The sequence below is a fragment of the Pantherophis guttatus genome, chromosome 1 (assembly GCF_059756535.1).
Source record: "Pantherophis guttatus breed Tessera chromosome 1, ASM5975653v1, whole genome shotgun sequence".
Classification (NCBI taxonomy): domain Eukaryota; kingdom Metazoa; phylum Chordata; class Lepidosauria; order Squamata; family Colubridae; genus Pantherophis; species Pantherophis guttatus.
Genome location: NC_142063.1, coordinates 211,601,987 through 211,610,017, shown reverse-complemented (window position 1 = coordinate 211,610,017; position 8,031 = coordinate 211,601,987). Strand labels below are relative to the sequence as shown.

General features: G+C 40.8%; 1 long non-coding RNA gene across 1 annotated transcript; it reads right to left on the bottom strand.

Annotated features, from left to right (window-relative positions):
* Positions 1-4,660: 4,660 nt before the first annotated feature.
* Positions 4,661-7,815, bottom strand: LOC132711074 (uncharacterized). Its single transcript, XR_009621854.2, has 2 exons — positions 7,759-7,815; positions 4,661-5,019 (listed from the first exon to the last, which is right to left on the bottom strand). It is a non-coding gene; the product is annotated as an uncharacterized LOC132711074 (long non-coding RNA).
* Positions 7,816-8,031: the final 216 nt, after the last annotated feature.

Genomic DNA, 8,031 nt, shown 5'->3' with positions numbered 1-8,031 from the left:
GTTTTTGCCCAGCCAGAACAGATGGACAGCTGTCTCCTTCAGAAAAGTAACCAGATCTTCTGCGGTGAAAAAAATAAGCATAAAAAAAATCAACAGCAACTAAAACTCTAATGATTCCAAGCAAGTCACATTCCCTCTTCATTCATACTAGTCCCCACTACCCACTGGCGGAACCCTAGGACAGGTCCAGGGAAATGATGGTTGCAGAATAAGATGGAGAGTTTGGGACAAAAGCATCTTCCAACAAGCCTTTCCAATAATCATTATAATTTAGCATGTCTTGGGTTGCACAATCTCTGTAGGAGAAGGAGTGGCAGAACCCGGGGGGGGGGCAGAGTGGCAGAACCTGGGGGTGGTGGTGGTGTCAAAAAAGTAATCAGCCTTGAGTCACTACATTTCCACAAGCAGTCCAAGTCCAACTCCTCTTGAATTCTGCTAACCCTTATCAAGTGACAAAATAGTGCTGACCATTTGTTGACTAGATTCTTGTGCGTAGGCACATGAAATAAATCACCTTAACTGGAACTTAATGTGTGGTTCAGGTTTTTTGGGCTTGACCATCTCATACCTATTTGTACATTGCTTAAAGTTGATGCAAAAGCCAGCATGCATCAAACCATTAACAACCTCCTCTTTGTTCTCAGACAGAAAGCTCCTTTAACCATTTTTTAAAAATAATAGTTGCTCATATCTCATACATCAGCTCTCTCCTCATTGGCTATGTGCAATCACTATGCTGTTAGCCTCTATTCAGGTAATATGGAGTTACTTTGGCCTATTTTATCACACATTTTTGTCTTAATGTTGTTTGACATACTTCTCTCCACATTGAACAGAGAAGCAGCCTTTTTGCATAGAACTGGGATGATGCAAGTTTCCCAATCTTGTGGTCACTTCCCCAAATACATCACCATGTGCTAAACCCATTGGATACATCTTCTCAGTCCACCAAGTTGTTCTATTTTTGATGCCCCGTCTTGCTCCACGCATCCCAAAATAATAAGACCTCCCCGAAAATAATTATTTCAGGGTTCAAAAAAATATAAGACAGGGTCTTATTTTCAGGGAAACACGGTAACTCTATTCTGCTGCTGTTACGTAAAAGAGTTAAAAGGTGAAATAACCGAACCTCCGTTCCATGATAAGAATCCACAGTATTGTTTCCAGTAATTCTGGAAAGTTATGTGGCTTTTGATAGAGGTATAAACAAGTAGACAATGTCAACTTTTCACCTAATGCCTGTTCAACATTTCTCTTTCCTTAATTTTACCTGCCTTTGGCCTCATTTTGCCAGTTTAATTGGAGCATAGATTTTAAAAAATGCCCAACAAACATTTTGACTTATAGTATCTTTCCTGTTTTGCTCTGCTTTGCTTTATAGTTGGATTGTTTCTTAAGAGGATGCAAAGTTTCATCTGTGATCCTTAGATCCTAGAGTTGACTTTTTTCTTTTCAACTTAACATTCACCGATGTGAATCATCCACAGGCAATGTGATCAGGGATGAAATCCAGCAGGTTCTGACAGGTTCTGGAAAACCCGGTAGCGGAAATTTTGAGTAGTTCAGAGAACCAGCAAATACTACCTCTGGCTGGCCCCAGAGTGGGGTGGGAATGGAGATTTTGCAATATCCTTCTCCCAGGAGTGGGGAGGGAATGTGGATTTTGCAGTATCCTTCCCCTGGAGTGGGGTGGGAATGGAGATTTTGCAGTATCCTTCCCCCAGGAGTGGAGAGGGAATGGGGATTTTGCAGCATCCTTCCCCCGGAGTCTGGTGGGAATGGAGATTTTGCAGTATTCACACCCACAGAACCGGTAGTAAAAAAAATTGGATTTTACCACTGAATGTGATCCAAGTTTTATATTTTGTAGACAGAGGTGTGGAAATACTTTGTTAGCTCTACTTCTAAAATATCTTTTCTCTCAGTAGATGGCACTGTTTGTTAAACTGATTAATTTTTAAATGTTCTATGAAAAGCTTGGGTAATATGTAGTCTGCTAGAATTTTATGGAGAGAATAGCCCAAACTTGTATTGGCTTTTACTACAGTGGGGACTCAATTAGAAAGGATTTGAACAGGAAAACAAAAACGTTATCTCCTGTGGTAGAGAGAAACCCCTGTATGCCCAATTTTCCCTTAAAATTTAGTAAAATTCTGTGCATGTATCCATCTTTTTTACATCCATCTTATTTGTGAAAGAGATTACTTTTCCTCTCAAGATTTTTGCCAAGATTATAACAAATGCTGCACTGATTGGTAAGTGGCAACAAACTACAGGTAGTCCTTCGACTTACAACAGTTCATTTAGTGACCATTCAGTTACGACAGCACTGAAAAATATGATTTATGATTTATGATCATTTTTCATAGTTACGACCTTTGCAGCATCCCCATGATGATGTGATCAGAATTCAGATGCTTGGCAACGGGTTCATATTTATGACCATTTGCAGTGTCCCAGGGTCATGTGTCCCCTTTTGTGAACCTTTGACAAGCAACGTCAATGGGGAAGCCAGATTCACTTAACAGCCAGGTTACTAATTTATAAACTGCAGTGATTCACTGAACAACCGTGGTGAGAAAAGTCATAAAATGGGACAAAACTCACTTAACAACAGAAATTTTGGGCTCAATTCTGGTCATAAATCGAGGACTACCTGTATTAACAAGACCCATCAGCCCTGTAGCTGGGTGGAGGTTATACTTATCTTTTTCTTTTGATGTTTGTCTCCAAATATATGGGCTCATATTATGGTTTATTGCATAGTCAGCCAGATAATTCGACAGGATTTGGCATTTTTATCAGCATATCGTGTCCTTCCCAAGGACTTTGGATCGGTAGATGTTGTTGTTTGATGGTGTTGAAAATATAATTGCAGGATGTAAGTTGTTCCAACTAAAGATGCCTTTTGCAATTGACTGATGACGATTTTATCAATGCTAATGGTGTTCAAGTGGAGCTTCAGCGGTTTTGGGATTGTACCCAAGAGGCCTATTACTGCTGGTATTATCTTTGCTTTATTACATACAACAATGTGAAATCACAGCTGCCAGCTCTTCATATGCATCAAGTTTATCACAATAAGGATGTCTTAACATATTGGCTTAGGATATGTGCAGATTCAAGCAGCATGGCCTTTTGTAATTGACAGATGGACATTTTGTCAATGCACAGATTTTTCTAAGGGACATCCGAATTTTTTTGGGTTATGGCTCCCACTATGTCAATGACCACTGGGACCACCACGGCCAGTTTATGTATTTGTGTAAATTCCAATTTTTAACTTGCCTCAGTGCTTCTGCTTAGCTGTCTTTTACATAATCAGCCAACACATGTTTTTTCTTCTTTGACGGTTTGTTTGATCTTAAGCAAACCTCTGCCTCCATTTCTGTAGGGCAGGTATAATCTATCAATATTATTATTACAATTATATATAACTCAAAAAGGTGACCATTGCTTCTTCCAGCTTGCTATTTCCCCACAGATGCAACCCTGTGAGGTGGTTGCGCTGAGACAGTGTGTTTGGCCACAAGTAATCCAGTGCAGGGGTGAAATCCAGCAGGTTCTGGAGAACCGGCAGGGGAAATTTTGAGCAGTTCGGAGAACCGGTAGTGGAAATTTTGCGTAGTTCGGACAATCAGCAAATACCACCTCTGGCTGGCCCCTGGAATGGGTGGGAATGGAGATTTTGCAGTATCCTTCCCCTGGAGTGGGGAGGGAATGGGGATTTTGCAGTATCCTTCCCCTGGAGTGGGGAGGGAATGGGGATTTTGCAGTATCCTTCCCCTGCCACGCCCACCAAGCTACGCCCACCAAGCCACACCACACCCATCAAGCCATGCCCACAGAACCAGTAGTAAAAAAATTTGGATTTCACCACTGATCCAGTGGCTTTCATGCCCAAGGGAGGACCAGAATTTACAAATGATTGTGGGACTGTCCAGCACTGAGGTAAAAAATATATGGTCAACCAAAACCATAATGTTCATTCTGCTCACATCAGACAACACAAACTTTCTTTCAAAGGATGACTGTGATGGAATGTAGTCTGGAGTTGTAGGAGGGAGGGGTTCCCTCCCAGGGGGCAAAGAGACAGCCGAGCTTGGAATGTCTGGTAGGCAGGAAGAGAGCAAGACTGGACCAGTGGTGAAATTCAGCCAGCTCGATCCGGATCGTGTGAGAAGACTTTCTGCATGTGTGGCGGAGGCGTGTGTGCTCACATTTGTGAATCAGTAGTGAAGGTTAGTGAATACCACCCCTGGACTGGACCCACCCTAGCAATCCAAAGAGTATATCTATAGTTATTGCAGATAATTGCTTTATCCTGGCAAGATTCTATCTATAGGTGAGAAACAATATTCAGAACTATTCAGAAGTAACTGTCTCATTCCTGATTTCTTTGGGCCTGACAATGACCCAAAGGATCACACAATTGGTGTGTGTGTGTGTGTATATATATACACAAAAACACAACATATAGGTATACACAAACGGATACACATACACATATATACCTGGGGGGAGGGGGAGGAAAGAAAGAGACATACTCACATACAGTATATGCCCACACATACACACACATTCAAAGCGTATGCACACATGCACAAACACAGAGATAATGTTGAAGGCAGTACTGTATATTGATTTTAAAATTGCCGAATTGAAAGATATTAGAATTTATTACATATTGGAATTACGCTAAAATTTCACATTCACAATATTTATAACTCACATACTGCTTTCTCTTCTTTCAAATCTCAGTTAGGAAAACGGGGGGGGGGGCAGGTTGTTATTCTACTTTTTGAAATCATCATCATCTTCACCAACCATTCCTCCATTGTGATAGTGCTGGACTTTTTCCAATTAGAGCATATAATACTGTAATCTCACTGCAGGGAGCACATCTACATTTTCAAAGACTTGTGGAACTCTTGTAGGATGGGAGCTGTGCAAATTTCTGGGGAGTTGCTCCTCCCATGGGAAGGTCCTCTTTCTGGCAGTCATGGTTCATGCATGTTCCTGAAGAAATAAAAACAAGAGAAAGGATGTGTAGTCATTACAACGCTGCTAAGTGGAAAGCCAGAACCGATTGTCTCAGCTATAGTAAAAACAGAATGGCACTGCTGATTAATTGTAGAGCATAATTTATTTAACAATGGTAGAATCTTCATTTATTAATCAAAAAGATTTATATCCTGCCTTTTAATTAAAAGCCTACAGTGGCAACCGGTAAAGTCAAAAACACATCCTTCCTCTCTTCCTTCCTTGCTTGACAATCTGGACAGATTGTATCAGAGAAATTGATGCTAGAACCTCTGCTTGCCAGCGGATGTCAGTATGAGCCCTAATATTGATGTAGCTGAGCTGGTCTGCAGAGAGATTTTTGCATAGGAAACTGAGGGAGGAAGCTCACTCTTGCTAGCTTCCCCTTGGAGTTCTTACTGTTTTGCAGAAGACCAAGCATCAATGACTTTTCCTAGAGAGGCTTTTAAAATATAACCATATTCCATATATTTCCAGGGAAGTTGATCAGTATTCCAAAAAAATAAAATAAAACACACGGTTTAAAACAAAATCAAGCCAAGCTAAGCCTTTGGTTAGGATTGCCACAAGTATTGAAGATTTGTTGCATTGTTGCTAATGATGTAATAGATCAGTGTTGGCAAACCTTTTCGGCACCGAGTGCTGAAACAGGAGCGTGCGCATGTGTGCGCACACATGCCAAAAAACAGAAGAGCAGCCACCCGGTGCGCATGCACGTGCTGGGAAGATGATCTTCCAGTTTCCGGCATGCACACACTCACAGGTCAGCTGGTCTTTGCGTGCTCATGTGTGCCAGAAACCGGAAGACCAGGTGGCCAGTAAGCATGTGTGCGCCAGAACCTGGTGTCAACTTGCAAAGCTTTCAAGTTACCATGAGCAGGAGGGAGGGAGAACTGAAGTGAATTCCATACATTCTTTCTGACCGCAATCAGAAGGAGGGTGTTAGGTTTCACAGCCAGCCAAAGTGGTTAATTGGAGAATGTGATTTATGACATGGCCAGAGAGGAGGGGAGAGACAGGGTCATAGGGGAACGTAAATCTACGTAGGATCAGTCCTAACTGCATCCGAGTATTGCCGGAATGTTGCTCCTAATAAATTACTATATTTCCTTTGAAGTTTGGATCATGGCTCATGAATTAATTAGGGCATCTTTCGGAAACTTGACACCTGGAAGATCATCCGAAGAGCAGCTGCTCTTCTGGTTTCTGGCGCTCTCATGCACATGAAAACTGCATGCCGGAACCGCATGCCGGAAGAACAACGGGCGATGGCTCGTGTGCCCAGAGAGATGGCTCTGTGTGCCACTTCCAGCATGCGTGCCATCACGGTAATAGATGCCCAAACATTTCCTAAAACTCTTTGGAGTGAAATCCATGTAGCTCCCATCCTGTTGGCATTCCATAAAACATTGAAGATCTGATTGTTTTTCCAGATCTTCTGATGTGACAAATGAGGCTCCTTGGGTATGTCAGATATTTGTGCTTTCTGTTTGTATATTGTGCCTAGTTGCCCTCTTGTTTTTGGTTTGCATTGGTTTTTCTGTTACTATTGATGAACTACTCAAAGTCCAGATTGAATTACATAAATACCATAAATAAAAGCTCAGTTTTCTGTATTTTTTTAGAGGTACGAATGCGGCATCAGTTTCCACTGATTTTATATCAGTTGTCTTTCTACCTGAATGTAGATTGAATATAATTCATGACTGTCTAGATCCAGACCAGACCTTCTTCCTGATAATATTGCTCACCACAGATCTGTTTTATTAGGTAGTTCAATTTACCTACACATTTACTGTAAAGATTTACAGAATAGCCTCCAGCCTAAATGGACCACTCTTGTTCAAGATTGCAATAGTTCTTTTTAATGGTAAAGAAGAGATGCTACATTTTCTGGCTGTATTGACATTAAGGAAGATTGGGTGAGAAAGTATAGTGGAGTGTCAGATTTTTCACCTCAAACTAACAGGCTGAAAGTAGTTTCCTTCTTTTCCTGCTTATTTGTACTTGGACGTCCTCCAATGTAGAAAAGTATATGATTCTTCTGCCCAGCACCAAGTTGCTCCCTAAAAGCATAACTGCAAAGACTCAGACATATCCAGGTAAGGTTGTCCTTCACACATTACCCAAGGATAAGCTCATGATCAAAACCAATCAAATTTAAAATATAAAAGGCAGTTTTATATAAAAGGCAGTTGGGGACAGTTGTATTTTGCAAGACTTGTAGACCATCCAAAAGGTCTTACGCTCCATGGAACCCAGCTGGTAGTGTCATCTGCTGCCTTGAAGGACTGGCATGTATTTGGATAATTCCCTTATGCTTTTTCCCTGTACTTTCAGTCTTGCAGCAAAGAAACGTTTGTTGCATTGCCTATATTCCTTAGGTAAGCTCATTGCTTCTGAATCCTAAAATAAACTTCTTGGCTCAGCTGACTATCACTACCAGGACACTGGCAGCATTTGATTTTGCTTTTTAAGTGAAACTCTACAGTCACTTTAGAACAGTGTTTCTGAAAGTGTGGTTCAAGGGCCTTTTGGGAATTCCCCAAGACTCTCTCAAGGGTCCACAAGATTATTACTATTATTAATAAGATAATAAAAAACATTTTATGTTCATGTCTAATGGCTTTCCTATTATTTTTACATATTTAATAAATATTCTACAAATGCATCAATTTAAACTTTTAACATGGTAATAATAAATATAAACCATACAAACAAAAGCTCTTTTTTGAGGTCTTCCATAATTTTTAAATGTGGGAGGGGGTCCTGAGAAGGAAAAAAGAAACACTGTTATCAAATACTGTAATTGGGAGTTGGATGGCATCAATCAATCAATCAATCAATCAATCAAATATTTTTTTCTCTCTCTCTCCTCCACAACTGGGTGCATTGTATCCAATCAAGTCAACAAAGATAGCTTTCATTGATACTTAACTGCCTGCCACCTTCTTCTTTCTTTCTCTCCTCCCCAAACCCCCAAATTAG